Consider the following 17756-nt stretch of genomic DNA (forward strand, 5'->3'; position numbering starts at 1 on the left):
TGAACATTGAGTGTTGAGAGTTGAGGATTGAGGATTGAGGATTGAGGATTGAAGATTGAATATTAATGATTGAAGATTCAGGATTGAGGATTGAGGGTTGCGGATTGAGGACGAGGACTGAGGGTTGAGTATTGGTGTTTGAAGTCTGAGGATTGAGGATTGTGGATCGAGAATTGAGGATTGTGGATTGAGGATTGAAGATTGAGGATTCGGTATTGAGGATTGAAGAATGAGAATTGAGGAGTGAGGACTGAGGACTGAGGATTGCAGTTTGAGTATTGAGGATTGAAGATTGAGGATTGAGGATTGAGGATTCAGGATTGAGTATTGAGGATTGATGATTGAAGATTGAGTATTGAGGATTGAAGATTGAGGATTGAGGATTGAGGATTGAGGATTGAGGATTGAAGATTGAGGATTGGGGATTGAGGACTGAGGATTGACGATTGAGTATTGAGCATTGAGGATTGAGAATTGAGGATTGAGGATTGAAGATTGAGTATTGAGGATTGAAGATTGAGGATTGAGGATTGTGGATTGAAGATTGAGGACTGAGTGTTGAGGGTTGCGTGATGAGGATTGATGTTTGTGGATTGAGATTTGAAGATTGAAGAATGGGGATTGAGTATTGAAAACTGTGAATTCAGGATATTCTATTGAGGATTGAGGATTGACAATTGATTGTTGAGGACTTATGGGTGATGATTGAGGATTCAGGTTTGAGGATTCAGGATTGACGTTTCAGGACTGAGGATTAAGGATTGAGGATTGAGGATTGAGGATTGATGGCTGAGGGTTGTGCGTTGAATATTGAGGATTGAGGATTGAGGATTGAGGATTGAGGATTGAAGATAGAGTATTGATGATTGAAGATTGAGGTTTGGGTATTGAGGATTGATCATTGAGGATTGTGGATTGAGTATTGAGGACTGAGGATAGAGGATTGAAGATTGAATATTGATGATTGAAGATTGAGGATAGAGGATTGAGGGTTGTGGAGTGAGGACGAGGACTGAGGGTTCAGTATTGATGTTTGAGGTCTGAGGATTGAGGATTGAGGATTGAGAATTGAGGACTGAGGATTGAGGATTGAAGATAGAGGATTGGGTGTTGAGGATTGAAAGTTGAGGATTGAGGGTTGAGGATTGAGGATTGAGGATTGAAGATTGAAGATTGAACATTAATGATTGAAGATTGAGGATTGAGGATCGAGGGTTGTGGATTGAGGACGAGGACTTAGGGTTGAGTATTTGTGTTTGAAGTCTGAGGATTGAGGATTGAGGCTTGAGAATTGAAGATTGAGGATTCAGGATTGAAGATTGAGGATTCGGTATTGAGGATTGAAGAATGTTGATTGAGGAGTGAGGACTGAGGATTGAGGATTGCAGTTTGAGTATTGAGGATTGAAGATGGAGGATTGAGGATTGAGGATTGAGGATTGAGTATTGAGGACTGAGGATTGAAGATTGAGTATTGAGGCTTGAATATTGTGGATTGAGGATTGAGGATTGAGGATTGAGGATTGAAGATTGAGGATTGGGGATTGAGGATTGACGATTGAGTATTGAGCATTGACGATTGAGAATTGAGGATTGTGGATTGAGTATTGAGGATTGAGGATTGAGGATTGAAGATTGAATATTGATGATTGAAGATTGAGGATCGAGGATTGAGAATTGAGGAATGAGGATTGAAGATTGTGTATTGAGGATTGAAGATTGAGGATTGAGGATTGTGGATTGAAGATTGAGGACTGAGTGTTGAGGGTTGCGTGATGAGGATTGATGTTTGTGGATTGAGATTTGAAGATTGAAGAATGGGGATTGAGTATTGAAAACTGTGAATTCAGGATATTCTATTGAGGATTGAGGATTGACAATTGATTGTTGAGGACTTATGGGTGAAGATTGAGGATTCAGGTTTGAGGATTCAGGATTGACGTTTGAGGACTGAGGATTGAGGATTGAGGATTGAGGATTGAGGATTGATGGCTGAGGGTTGTGCGTTGAATATTGAGGATTGAGGATTGAGGATTGAGGATTGCGGATTGAGGATTGAAGATAGAGTATTGATGATTGAAGATTGAGGATTGAGGATTGGGGTTTGAGGTTTGAGGACGAGGACTGACGGTTGAGGATTGAGGTTTGAGGATTGAGGATTGAGGATTGAGGACTGAGGATTGAGGATTGAGGATTGTGCATTGAGGATTGCAGATTGTGGACTGAGGATTGAGGATTGAAGATTGAGTATTGAGGGTTGAAGATTGAGGATTGAGGATTGAGGATTGAGGATTGAGGATTGAGGATGAGGGCTGAGGGTTGAGGATTGAGGTTTGAGGTTTGAGGACTGAGGACTGAGGACTGAGGATTGAGGATTGAGAATTGAGGATTGAGGATTGAGTATTGTAGATTGAGGATCGGGTATTGAGGATTGAAGAATGTGGATTGAGGATTGAGGATTGAGGATTGAGCATTGAAGATTGAGGATTGAGGATTGAGGATTGAGGATTGAATATTGAGTATTGAGGATTGAAGATTGAGGATTGAGGATTGAGGGTTGAGGATTGAGGACGAGGACTGACGGTTGAGGATTGAGGTTTGAGGATTGAGGATTGAGGATTGCGGATTGAGGACTGAGGATTGAGGATTGAGGGTTGAGCATTGTGGATTGAAGATTGAGGACTCGGGATTGAGGATTGGCGATACAGGATTAAGGATTGAAGATTGGGGATTGAGGATCTAGGATTGGTGATTAATTATTGAGGATTGAAGATTGAGGATTAAGGATTGAGGATTGAGGATTGAGGATTGCGGATTGAGGATTGGAGTTAGAGTATTGATGATTGAAGATTGAGGATTGAGGATTGGGGGTTGAGGTTTGAGGACGAGGACTGACGGTTGAGGATTGAGGTTTGAGGATTGAGGATTGAGGATTGAGGACTGAGGATTGAGGATTGAGGATTGTGCATTGAGGATTGCAGATTGTGGACTGAGGATTGAGGATTGAAGATTGAGTATTGAGGGTTGAAGATTGAGGATTGAGGATTGAGGATTTAGGATTGAGGATGACGGCTGAGGTTTGAGGATTGAGGTTTGAGGTCCGAGGACTGAGAATTGAGGGTCGAGAATTGAGGATTGAGGATTGAGGATTGAAGATTGAGGATTGGGTATTGAGGATTGAAGAATGAGGATTGAGGATTGAGGATTGGGGATTGAGGATTGAGGATTGAAGATTGAGTATTCAGGATTGGAGATTGGCGATTGAGGGTTGAGGATTGAGGATAGAGGATTGAAGATTGAGTATTGGGGACTGACTGCTGAGGGTTGAGTGATGAGAATTGATGATTGGGCATAGAGATTTGAAGATTTCAGGTTGAGTATTGAGTATTGAAACCAGTGAATTGAGGATATTCTATTGAGGATTGAGGTCTGACAACTGATTGTTGAGGACTGAGGTCTGAAGACTGAGGATTCAGGTTTGAGGATTCAGGATTGAGGTTTGAGGACTGAGGATTGAGGATTGAGGATTGAGGATTGAGGATTGAGGATTGAGGATTGAGGATTGAAGATTGAGGTTTGGGTATTGAGGATTGAACATTGAGGACTGTGGATTGAGTATTGAGGATCGAGAATTGCGGACTGAGGATTGAGGATTGAAGATTGAGAATTGGGTGTTGAGGATTGAGGGTTGTGGATTGAGGACGAGGACTGAGGGTTGAGTATTGATGTTTGAGGTCTGAGGATTGAGGATTGAGGATTGAGGATTGAGAATTGTGTACTGAGGATTGAGGATTGAAGATTGAGGATTGGGTGTTCAGGATTGAAGAATGTGGAGTGAGGATTGAGGATTGAGGATTGAGGATTGAAGATTGAGTATTGAGGATTGAAGATTGAGGATTGAGGATTGAGGATTGAGGATTGAGGATTGAGGGTTGAGGATTGAAGATTGAGGATTGGGTATTGCGGATTGAACATTGAGGATTGAAGATTGAGGATTGGGTGTTGAGGGTTGAAGAATGAGGATTGAGGATTGAGGATTGACGATTGAGGATTGAAGATTCAGAATTGAGGATTGAAGATTGTGGATTAAGGATTGAGGATTGTGGATTGAGGATTGAGGAATGAGCATTGAAGATTGAGTATTGAGGATTGAACGTTGAGGATTGTGGATTGAGGATTGAGGATTCAGGATTGAATATTGAGGACTGGGGACTGAGTGTTGAGGGTGAGTGATGAGAATTGATGTTTGTGGATAGAGATTTGAAGATTGCAGATTGAGTATTGAGTAATGAAAACTGTGAATTGATGATATCCTATTGAGGATTGAGGATTGACAACTGATTGTAGAGGACCGAGGGCTGAAGATTGAGGATTCAGGATTGAGGATTCAGGATTGAGGTTTGAGTACTGAGGATTGAAGATTGAGGATTGAGAATTGAGGATTGTGGATTGAGTATTGAGGATTGAGGATTGAGGATTGAAGATTGAATATTGATGATTGAAGATTGAGGATCGAGGATTGAGGGTTGTGGATTGAGGACGAGGACTGAGGGTTGAGTATTGATGTTTGAGGTCTGAGGATTGAGGATTGAGGATTGAGAATTGAGGTCTGAGGATTGAGGATTGAAGATTGAGGATTGGGTGTTGAGGATTGAAGAATGTGGATTGAGGATTGATTATTGAGGATTGAGGATTGAAGATTGACTATTGAGGATTGAAGATTGAGGATCGAGGATTGAGAATTGAGGAATGAGGATTGAAGATTGTGTATTGAGGATTGAAGATTGAGGATTGAGGATTGTGGATTGAAGATTGAGGACTGAGTGTTGAGGGTTGCGTGATGAGGATTGATGTTTGTGGATTGAGATTTGAAGATTGAAGAATGGGGATTGAGTATTGAAAACTGTGAATTCAGGATATTCTATTGAGGATTGAGGATTGACAATTGATTGTTGAGGACTTATGGGTGAAGATTGAGGATTCAGGTTTGAGGATTCAGGATTGACGTTTGAGGACTGAGGATTGAGGATTGAGGATTGAGGATTGAGGATTGATGGCTGAGGGTTGTGCGTTGAATATTGAGGATTGAGGATTGAGGATTGAGGATTGCGGATTGAGGATTGAAGATAGAGTATTGATGATTGAAGATTGAGGATTGAGGATTGGGGTTTGAGGTTTGAGGACGAGGACTGACGGTTGAGGATTGAGGTTTGAGGATTGAGGATTGAGGATTGAGGACTGAGGATTGAGGATTGAGGATTGTGCATTGAGGATTGCAGATTGTGGACTGAGGATTGAGGATTGAAGATTGAGTATTGAGGGTTGAAGATTGAGGATTGAGGATTGAGGATTGAGGATTGAGGATTGAGGATGAGGGCTGAGGGTTGAGGATTGAGGTTTGAGGTTTGAGGACTGAGGACTGAGGACTGAGGATTGAGGATTGAGAATTGAGGATTGAGGATTGAGTATTGTAGATTGAGGATCGGGTATTGAGGATTGAAGAATGTGGATTGAGGATTGAGGATTGAGGATTGAGCATTGAAGATTGAGGATTGAGGATTGAGGATTGAGGATTGAATATTGAGTATTGAGGATTGAAGATTGAGGATTGAGGATTGAGGGTTGAGGATTGAGGACGAGGACTGACGGTTGAGGATTGAGGTTTGAGGATTGAGGATTGAGGATTGCGGATTGAGGACTGAGGATTGAGGATTGAGGGTTGAGCATTGTGGATTGAAGATTGAGGACTCGGGATTGAGGATTGGCGATACAGGATTAAGGATTGAAGATTGGGGATTGAGGATCTAGGATTGGTGATTAATTATTGAGGATTGAAGATTGAGGATTAAGGATTGAGGATTGAGGATTGAGGATTGCGGATTGAGGATTGGAGTTAGAGTATTGATGATTGAAGATTGAGGATTGAGGATTGGGGGTTGAGGTTTGAGGACGAGGACTGACGGTTGAGGATTGAGGTTTGAGGATTGAGGATTGAGGATTGAGGACTGAGGATTGAGGATTGAGGATTGTGCATTGAGGATTGCAGATTGTGGACTGAGGATTGAGGATTGAAGATTGAGTATTGAGGGTTGAAGATTGAGGATTGAGGATTGAGGATTTAGGATTGAGGATGACGGCTGAGGTTTGAGGATTGAGGTTTGAGGTCCGAGGACTGAGAATTGAGGGTCGAGAATTGAGGATTGAGGATTGAGGATTGAAGATTGAGGATTGGGTATTGAGGATTGAAGAATGAAGATTGAGGATTGAGGATTGGGGATTGAGGATTGAGGATTGAAGATTGAGTATTCAGGATTGGAGATTGGCGATTGAGGGTTGAGGATTGAGGATAGAGGATTGAAGATTGAGTATTGGGGACTGACTGCTGAGGGTTGAGTGATGAGAATTGATGATTGGGCATAGAGATTTGAAGATTTCAGGTTGAGTATTGAGTATTGAAACCAGTGAATTGAGGATATTCTATTGAGGATTGAGGTCTGACAACTGATTGTTGAGGACTGAGGTCTGAAGACTGAGGATTCAGGTTTGAGGATTCAGGATTGAGGTTTGAGGACTGAGGATTGAGGATTGAGGATTGAGGATTGAGGATTGAGGATTGAGGATTGAAGATTGAGGTTTGGGTATTGAGGATTGAACATTGAGGACTGTGGATTGAGTATTGAGGATCGAGAATTGCGGACTGAGGATTGAGGATTGAAGATTGAGAATTGGGTGTTGAGGATTGAGGGTTGTGGATTGAGGACGAGGACTGAGGGTTGAGTATTGATGTTTGAGGTCTGAGGATTGAGGATTGAGGATTGAGGATTGAGAATTGTGTACTGAGGATTGAGGATTGAAGATTGAGGATTGGGTGTTCAGGATTGAAGAATGTGGAGTGAGGATTGAGGATTGAGGATTGAGGATTGAAGATTGAGTATTGAGGATTGAAGATTGAGGATTGAGGATTGAGGATTGAGGATTGAGGATTGAGGGTTGAGGATTGAAGATTGAGGATTGGGTATTGCGGATTGAACATTGAGGATTGAAGATTGAGGATTGGGTGTTGAGGGTTGAAGAATGAGGATTGAGGATTGAGGATTGACGATTGAGGATTGAAGATTCAGAATTGAGGATTGAAGATTGTGGATTAAGGATTGAGGATTGTGGATTGAGGATTGAGGAATGAGCATTGAAGATTGAGTATTGAGGATTGAACGTTGAGGATTGTGGATTGAGGATTGAGGATTCAGGATTGAATATTGAGGACTGGGGACTGAGTGTTGAGGGTGAGTGATGAGAATTGATGTTTGTGGATAGAGATTTGAAGATTGCAGATTGAGTATTGAGTAATGAAAACTGTGAATTGATGATATCCTATTGAGGATTGAGGATTGACAACTGATTGTAGAGGACCGAGGGCTGAAGATTGAGGATTCAGGATTGAGGATTCAGGATTGAGGTTTGAGTACTGAGGATTGAAGATTGAGGATTGAGAATTGAGGATTGTGGATTGAGTATTGAGGATTGAGGATTGAGGATTGAAGATTGAATATTGATGATTGAAGATTGAGGATCGAGGATTGAGGGTTGTGGATTGAGGACGAGGACTGAGGGTTGAGTATTGATGTTTGAGGTCTGAGGATTGAGGATTGAGGATTGAGAATTGAGGACTGAGGATTGAGGATTGAAGATTGAGGATTGGGTGTTGAGGATTGAAGAATGTGGATTGAGGATTGATTATTGAGGATTGAGGATTGAAGATTGACTATTGAGGATTGAAGATTGAAGACTGAGGATTGAAGGTTGAGGATTGTGTGTTGAGGATAGAAGAATGAGGATTGAGGATTGAGGATTGAGGATTGAGGATTGAGGATTGAAGATTCAGTATTGAGGATTGAAGACTGAGGATTGAGGATTGACGATTGAGGATTGAAGATTGAGTATTGAGGATTGAAGATTGAGGATTGAGGACTGAGCATTGAGGATGGAGGATTGAGGATTGATTATTGAGGATTGAGGAATGAGTATTGAGGATTGAGGGTGGAAGACTGAGGATTGGGTAACGAGGATTGAACGTTGAGGATTGGGGGTTGAGGATTGAGGATTGAGGATTGAAGATTGAAGATTGAATATTAATGATTGAAGATTGAGGATTGAGGATTGAGGATTGAGGGTTGTGGATTGAGGACGAGGACTGAGGGTTGAGTATTGGTGTTTGAAGTCTGAGGATTGAGGATTGAGGATTGAGGATTGAGGATTGAAGATTGAGGATTCGGTATTGAGGATTGAAGAATGAGGATTGAGGAGTGAGGACTGAGGATTGAGGATTGCAGTTTGAGTATTGAGGATTGAAGATTGAGTATTGAGGATTGAAGGTTGAGTATTCAGGATTGAAGATTGACGATTGAGTATTGAAGATTGAGGATTGATGACTGAGGATTGAGGATTGAGGATTGAGGATTGAGGATTGAGGATTGAGGATTGAAGATTGAAGATTGAGGATTGAGGATTGAAGATTGAGGATTGAGGATTGAGGATTGAGGATGGAGGATGAGGGCTGAGGGTTGAGGATTGAGGTTTGAGTATTGAATACTGAGAATTCAGGATATTCTATTGAGTATTGAGAATTGAGGATTGATGGATGAGTATTGAGGATTGAGGATTGAGTATTGAGGATTGAAGATTGAGGATTGAGGATTGAGAATTGAGAATTGAGGATGGAGGATAGAGGATTGAGGATTGAGGATTGGGTGTTGAGGATTGAAGAATGAGGATTGACGATTGAGGATTGGGAATTGAGGACTGAAGATTGAGTATTGAGGATTGAAGGTTGATGATTGAGTATTGAGGATTGTGGACTGAGGATTGAGAGTTGAGAATTGAAGGTTGAGTATTGAGGATTGAACATTGAGTATCGATGATTGAGGATTGAGGACTGAGGATTGAAGGTTGAGGATTGAAGGTTGAGGATTGGGGATTGAGGATTGGCGATTGAGGATTGAGGACTGATGATTGAGAATAGAGGATTGATTATTGAAGATTGAGTATTGAGGATTAAAGATTGAGGATTGAGGACTGAATATTGAGGACGGAGTGTTGAGTGTTGAGTGATGCGAATTGATGTTTGTAGACTGAGATTTGAAGATTGAAGATTGGGGATTGAGTACTGAAAACTGTGAATTGAGGATATTCTAATGAGGACTGAGGATTTACAATTGATTGTTGAGGACTGAGGGCTGAAGATTGAGGATTCAGGACTGAGGATTCGGGATTGAGGTTTGAGGACGAGGACCGACGATTGAGGATTGAGGTTTGAGCATTGAGGATTGAGGACTGATGACTGAGGATTGGGGATTGAGGATTGAGCATTGAGGATTGAAGATTGAGGACTGGGGATTAAGGATTGAAGATTGAGTATTAAGGATTGGGGATTGGGGATTGAGTATCTAGGATTGGAGATTGATTATTGAGGATTTTAGATTGACGATTGAGGATTGAGGATTGAGAATTGAGAATTGAGGATTGAGGGTTGAGGTTTGAGGACGAGGACTGACGGTTGAGGATTGAGGTTTGAGGTTTGATGATTGAGGATTGAGGAGTGGGGATTGAGGATTGAGGATTGAGGATTGAGCATTGAGGATTGAAGATTGAGGACTGGGGATTGAGGATTGAAGATTGAGGATTTAGGATTGAGGATTGGGGATTGAGGATCTAGGATTGGAGATTGATTATTCAGGATTGAAGATTGAGGATTGAGGATGGAGGATTGATAATTGTGAATTGAGGATGAGGACCGAGGCCTGAGGATTGAGGTTTGAGGAATGAGGATTGAGGATTGAGGATTGAGGATTGAGGATTGAGGATTGAGTTATGAAGATTGAGTATTCATGACTGATGATTGAGGATTGAGGATTGAGTATTGAGGATTGAGGATTCAGGATTGAAGATTGAGTATTGATGATTGAGGATTGAGTATTGAGGATTGAGGATTGAAGATTGAGGTTTGAGGATTGAGGATTGAGAATTGAGGATGAGGACTGAGGGTTGATGATTGAGGTTTGAGGATTGAGGATTGAGGATTGATGGTTGAGACTGTGGGTTGAGGATTGAGCGTTGAGGATTGAGGATTGAATATTGAGGATTGAAGATTGAGGATTGAGGATTGATGTTGAAGATTGAGTATTGAGGATTGAGGATTGATGACTGAGGATTGAGGATTGAGGATTGAAGATTGAGTATTCAGGATTGAGGATTGAGGCTTGAGGATTGAGGATTGAGGATTGAAGATTGAGGATTGGGGATTGAGGATTGAGGATTGAGGATTGAGTATTGAGGATTGACAATTGAGGATTGTGGATTGTGGATTGAGTGTTGAGGATTGAAGATTGAGTATTGAGGATTGAAGGTTGAGTAGTCAGGATTGAAGATTGACGATTGGGTATTGAAGATTGAGGATTGATGACTGAGGATTGAGGATTGAGTATTGAGGATTGAGGATTGAGGATTGAAGATTGAAGATTGAGGATTGAGGATTGAAGATTGAGGATTGAGGATTGAGGATTGAGGATTGAGGATGGAGGATGAGGGCTGAGGGTTGAGGATTGAGGTTTGAGTATTGAATACTGAGAATTCAGGATATTCTACTGAGTATTGAGAATTGAGGATTGATGGTTGAGTATTGAGGATTGAGGATTGAGTATTGAGGATTGAAGGTTGATGATTGAGTATTGAGGATTGTGGATTGAGGATTGAGGGTTGAGGATTGAAGGTTGAGTATTGAGGATTGAACATTGAGTATCGATGATTGAGGATTGATGACCGAGGATTGAGGATTGAGGATTGAGGATTGAGGATTGAGGATTGAAGGTTGAAGATTGAGTATTGAGGATTGAAGATTGAGGATTGAGGATTGAGGATTGAGGATGGAGGATGAGGGCTGAGGGTTGAGGATTGAGGTTTGAGTATTGAATACTGAGAATTCAGGATATTCTATTGAGTATTGAGAATTGAGGATTGATGGATGAGTATTGAGGATTGAGGATTGAGTATTGAGAATTGAAGATTGAGGATTGAGGATTGAGAATTGAGAATTGAGGATGGAGGATAGAGGATTGAGGATTGAGGATTGGGTGTTGAGGATTGAAGAATGAGGATTGACGATTGAGGATTGGGAATTGAGGACTGAAGATTGAGTATTGAGGATTGAAGGTTGAGTATTGAGGATTCAACATTGAGTATCGATGATTGAGGATTGAGGACTGAGGATTGAAGGTTGAGGATTGAAGGTTGAGGATTGGGGATTGAGGATTGGCGATTGAGGATTGAAGATTGAGGATTGAGGATTGAGTATTGAGGATGGAGGATGAGGGCTGAGGGTTGAGGATTGAGGTTTGAGTATTGAATACTGAGAATTCAGGATATTCTATTGAGTATTGAGAATTGAGGATTGATGGTGAGTATTTAGGATTGAGGATTGAGGGTTGAGGATTGAAGGTTGAGTATTGAGGATTCAACATTGAGTATCGATGATTGAGGATTGAGGACTGAGGATTGAAGGTTGAGGATTGAAGGTTGAGGATTGGGGATTGAGGATTGGCGATTGAGGATTGAGGACTGAGCATTGAGAATAGAGGATTGAGGATTGAAGATTGAGTATTGAGGATTAAAGATTGAGGATTGAGGATTGAGGACTGAAGATTGAGGACTGAGTGTTGAGTGTTGAGTGATGCGAATTGATGTTTGTAGACTGAGATTTGAAGACTGAAGATTGGGGATGGAGTACTCAAAACTGTGAATTGAGGATATTCTAATGAGGACTGGGGATATACAATTGATTGTTGAGGACTGAGGGCTGAAGATTGAGGATTCAGGACTGAGGATTCGGGATTGAGGATTGAGGACGCGGACCGACGGTTGAGGATTGAGGTTTGAGGATTGAGGATTGAGGACTGATGACTGAGGATTGAGGATTGAGGATTGAGCATTGAGGATTGAAGATTGAGGACTGGGGATTAAGGATTGAAGATTGAGTATTAAGGATTGGGGATTGGGGATTGAGGATCTAGGATTGGAGATTGACGATTGAGGATTGAAGATTGACGATTGAGGATTGAGGATTGAGAATTGAGAATTGAGGATTGAGGTTTGAGGATTGAGGACGAGCACTGACGGTTGAGGATTGAGGTTTGAGGATTGTGTATTGAGGATTGAAGGTTGATGATTGAGTATTGAGGATTGTGGATTGACGATTGAGGGTTGAGGATTGAAGGTTGAGTATTGAGGATTGAACATTGAGTATCGATGATTGAGGATTGATGACCGAGGATTGAGGATTGAGGATTGAGGATTGAGGATTGAGGATTGAAGGTTGAAGATTGAGTATTGAGGATTGAGGATTTAGGATTGAGGATGACGGCTGAGGTTTGAGGATTGAGGTTTGAGGTCCGAGGACTGAGAATTGAGGGTCGAGAATTGAGGATTGAGGATTGAGGATTGAAGATTGAGGATTGGGTATTGAGGATTGAAGAATGAGGATTGAGGATTGAGGATTGGGGATTGAGGATTGAGGATTGAAGATTGAGTATTCAGGATTGGAGATTGGCGATTGAGGGTTGAGGATTGAGGATAGAGGATTGAAGATTGAGTATTGGGGACTGACTGCTGAGGGTTGAGTGATGAGAATTGATGATTGGGCATAGAGATTTGAAGATTTCAGGTTGAGTATTGAGTATTGAAACCAGTGAATTGAGGATATTCTATTGAGGATTGAGGTCTGACAACTGATTGTTGAGGACTGAGGTCTGAAGACTGAGGATTCAGGTTTGAGGATTCAGGATTGAGGTTTGAGGACTGAGGATTGAGGATTGAGGATTGAGGATTGAGGATTGAGGATTGAGGATTGAAGATTGAGGTTTGGGTATTGAGGATTGAACATTGAGGACTGTGGATTGAGTATTGAGGATCGAGAATTGCGGACTGAGGATTGAGGATTGAAGATTGAGAATTGGGTGTTGAGGATTGAGGGTTGTGGATTGAGGACGAGGACTGAGGGTTGAGTATTGATGTTTGAGGTCTGAGGATTGAGGATTGAGGATTGAGGATTGAGAATTGTGTACTGAGGATTGAGGATTGAAGATTGAGGATTGGGTGTTCAGGATTGAAGAATGTGGAGTGAGGATTGAGGATTGAGGATTGAGGATTGAAGATTGAGTATTGAGGATTGAAGATTGAGGATTGAGGATTGAGGATTGAGGATTGAGGATTGAGGGTTGAGGATTGAAGATTGAGGATTGGGTATTGCGGATTGAACATTGAGGATTGAAGATTGAGGATTGGGTGTTGAGGGTTGAAGAATGAGGATTGAGGATTGAGGATTGACGATTGAGGATTGAAGATTCAGAATTGAGGATTGAAGATTGTGGATTAAGGATTGAGGATTGTGGATTGAGGATTGAGGAATGAGCATTGAAGATTGAGTATTGAGGATTGAACGTTGAGGATTGTGGATTGAGGATTGAGGATTCAGGATTGAATATTGAGGACTGGGGACTGAGTGTTGAGGGTGAGTGATGAGAATTGATGTTTGTGGATAGAGATTTGAAGATTGCAGATTGAGTATTGAGTAATGAAAACTGTGAATTGATGATATCCTATTGAGGATTGAGGATTGACAACTGATTGTAGAGGACCGAGGGCTGAAGATTGAGGATTCAGGATTGAGGATTCAGGATTGAGGTTTGAGTACTGAGGATTGAAGATTGAGGATTGAGAATTGAGGATTGTGGATTGAGTATTGAGGATTGAGGATTGAGGATTGAAGATTGAATATTGATGATTGAAGATTGAGGATCGAGGATTGAGGGTTGTGGATTGAGGACGAGGACTGAGGTTGAGTATTGATGTTTGAGGTCTGAGGATTGAGGATTGAGGATTGAGAATTGAGGACTGAGGATTGAGGATTGAAGATTGAGGATTGGGTGTTGAGGATTGAAGAATGTGGATTGAGGATTGATTATTGAGGATTGAGGATTGAAGATTGACTATTGAGGATTGAAGATTGAAGACTGAGGATTGAAGGTTGAGGATTGTGTGTTGAGGATAGAAGAATGAGGATTGAGGATTGAGGATTGAGGATTGAGGATTGAGGATTGAAGATTCAGTATTGAGGATTGAAGATTGAGGATTGAGGATTGACGATTGAGGATTGAAGATTGAGTATTGAGGATTGAAGATTGAGGATTGAGGACTGAGCATTGAGGATGGAGGATTGAGGATTGATTATTGAGGATTGAGGAATGAGTATTGAGGATTGAGGGTGGAAGACTGAGGATTGGGTAACGAGGATTGAACGTTGAGGATTGGGGGTTGAGGATTGAGGATTGAGGATTGAAGATTGAAGATTGAATATTAATGATTGAAGATTGAGGATTGAGGATTGAGGATTGAGGGTTGTGGATTGAGGACGAGGACTGAGGGTTGAGTATTGGTGTTTGAAGTCTGAGGATTGAGGATTGAGGATTGAGGATTGAGGATTGAAGATTGAGGATTCGGTATTGAGGATTGAAGAATGAGGATTGAGGAGTGAGGACTGAGGATTGAGGATTGCAGTTTGAGTATTGAGGATTGAAGATTGAGTATTGAGGATTGAAGGTTGAGTATTCAGGATTGAAGATTGACGATTGAGTATTGAAGATTGAGGATTGATGACTGAGGATTGAGGATTGAGGATTGAGGATTGAGGATTGAGGATTGAAGATTGAAGATTGAGGATTGAGGATTGAAGATTGAGGATTGAGGATTGAGGATTGAGGATGGAGGATGAGGGCTGAGGGTTGAGGATTGAGGTTTGAGTATTGAATACTGAGAATTCAGGATATTCTATTGAGTATTGAGAATTGAGGATTGATGGATGAGTATTGAGGATTGAGGATTGAGTATTGAGGATTGAAGATTGAGGATTGAGGATTGAGAATTGAGAATTGAGGATGGAGGATAGAGGATTGAGGATTGAGGATTGGGTGTTGAGGATTGAAGAATGAGGATTGACGATTGAGGATTGGGAATTGAGGACTGAAGATTGAGTATTGAGGATTGAAGGTTGATGATTGAGTATTGAGGATTGTGGACTGAGGATTGAGAGTTGAGAATTGAAGGTTGAGTATTGAGGATTGAACATTGAGTATCGATGATTGAGGATTGAGGACTGAGGATTGAAGGTTGAGGATTGAAGGTTGAGGATTGGGGATTGAGGATTGGCGATTGAGGATTGAGGACTGATGATTGAGAATAGAGGATTGATTATTGAAGATTGAGTATTGAGGATTAAAGATTGAGGATTGAGGACTGAATATTGAGGACGGAGTGTTGAGTGTTGAGTGATGCGAATTGATGTTTGTAGACTGAGATTTGAAGATTGAAGATTGGGGATTGAGTACTGAAAACTGTGAATTGAGGATATTCTAATGAGGACTGAGGATTTACAATTGATTGTTGAGGACTGAGGGCTGAAGATTGAGGATTCAGGACTGAGGATTCGGGATTGAGGTTTGAGGACGAGGACCGACGATTGAGGATTGAGGTTTGAGCATTGAGGATTGAGGACTGATGACTGAGGATTGGGGATTGAGGATTGAGCATTGAGGATTGAAGATTGAGGACTGGGGATTAAGGATTGAAGATTGAGTATTAAGGATTGGGGATTGGGGATTGAGTATCTAGGATTGGAGATTGATTATTGAGGATTTTAGATTGACGATTGAGGATTGAGGATTGAGAATTGAGAATTGAGGATTGAGGGTTGAGGTTTGAGGACGAGGACTGACGGTTGAGGATTGAGGTTTGAGGTTTGATGATTGAGGATTGAGGAGTGGGGATTGAGGATTGAGGATTGAGGATTGAGCATTGAGGATTGAAGATTGAGGACTGGGGATTGAGGATTGAAGATTGAGGATTTAGGATTGAGGATCTAGGATTGGAGATTGATTATTCAGGATTGAAGATTGAGGATTGAGGATGGAGGATTGATAATTGTGAATTGAGGATGAGGACCGAGGCCTGAGGATTGAGGTTTGAGGAATGAGGATTGAGGATTGAGGATTGAGGATTGAGGATTGAGGATTGAGTTATGAAGATTGAGTATTCATGACTGATGATTGAGGATTGAGGATTGAGGATTGAGGATTGAGGATTCAGGATTGAAGATTGAGTATTGATGATTGAGGATTGAGTATTGAGGATTGAGGATTGAAGATTGAGGTTTGAGGATTGAGGATTGAGAATTGAGGATGAGGACTGAGGGTTGATGATTGAGGTTTGAGGATTGAGGATTGAGGATTGATGGTTGAGACTGTGGGTTGAGGATTGAGCGTTGAGGATTGAGGATTGAATATTGAGGATTGAAGATTGAGGATTGAGGATTGATGTTGAAGATTGAGTATTGAGGATTGAGGATTGATGACTGAGGATTGAGGATTGAGGATTGAAGATTGAGTATTCAGGATTGAGGATTGAGGCTTGAGGATTGAGGATTGAGGATTGAAGATTGAGGATTGGGGATTGAGGATTGAGGATTGAGGATTGAGTATTGAGGATTGACAATTGAGGATTGTGGATTGTGGATTGAGTGTTGAGGATTGAAGATTGAGTATTGAGGATTGAAGGTTGAGTAGTCAGGATTGAAGATTGACGATTGGGTATTGAAGATTGAGGATTGATGACTGAGGATTGAGGATTGAGTATTGAGGATTGAGGATTGAGGATTGAAGATTGAAGATTGAGGATTGAGGATTGAAGATTGAGGATTGAGGATTGAGGATTGAGGATTGAGGATGGAGGATGAGGGCTGAGGGTTGAGGATTGAGGTTTGAGTATTGAATACTGAGAATTCAGGATATTCTACTGAGTATTGAGAATTGAGGATTGATGGTTGAGTATTGAGGATTGAGGATTGAGTATTGAGGATTGAAGGTTGATGATTGAGTATTGAGGATTGTGGATTGAGGATTGAGGGTTGAGGATTGAAGGTTGAGTATTGAGGATTGAACATTGAGTATCGATGATTGAGGATTGATGACCGAGGATTGAGGATTGAGGATTGAGGATTGAGGATTGAGGATTGAAGGTTGAAGATTGAGTATTGAGGATTGAAGATTGAGGATTGAGCATTGAGGATTGAGGATGGAGGATGAGGGCTGAGGGTTGAGGATTGAGGTTTGAGTATTGAATACTGAGAATTCAGGATATTCTATTGAGTATTGAGAATTGAGGATTGATGGATGAGTATTGAGGATTGAGGATTGAGTATTGAGAATTGAAGATTGAGGATTGAGGATTGAGAATTGAGAATTGAGGATGGAGGATAGAGGATTGAGGATTGAGGATTGGGTGTTGAGGATTGAAGAATGAGGATTGACGATTGAGGATTGGGAATTGAGGACTGAAGATTGAGTATTGAGGATTGAAGGTTGAGTATTGAGGATTCAACATTGAGTATCGATGATTGAGGATTGAGGACTGAGGATTGAAGGTTGAGGATTGAAGGTTGAGGATTGGGGATTGAGGATTGGCGATTGAGGATTGAAGATTGAGGATTGAGGATTGAGTATTGAGGATGGAGGATGAGGGCTGAGGGTTGAGGATTGAGGTTTGAGTATTGAATACTGAGAATTCAGGATATTCTATTGAGTATTGAGAATTGAGGATTGATGGTGAGTATTTAGGATTGAGGATTGAGTATTGAGGACTGAAGACTGAGGTTTGAGG

This window comes from Calliopsis andreniformis, chromosome 11 (assembly GCF_051401765.1).
Source record: "Calliopsis andreniformis isolate RMS-2024a chromosome 11, iyCalAndr_principal, whole genome shotgun sequence".
Classification (NCBI taxonomy): Eukaryota; Metazoa; Arthropoda; class Insecta; order Hymenoptera; family Andrenidae; genus Calliopsis; species Calliopsis andreniformis.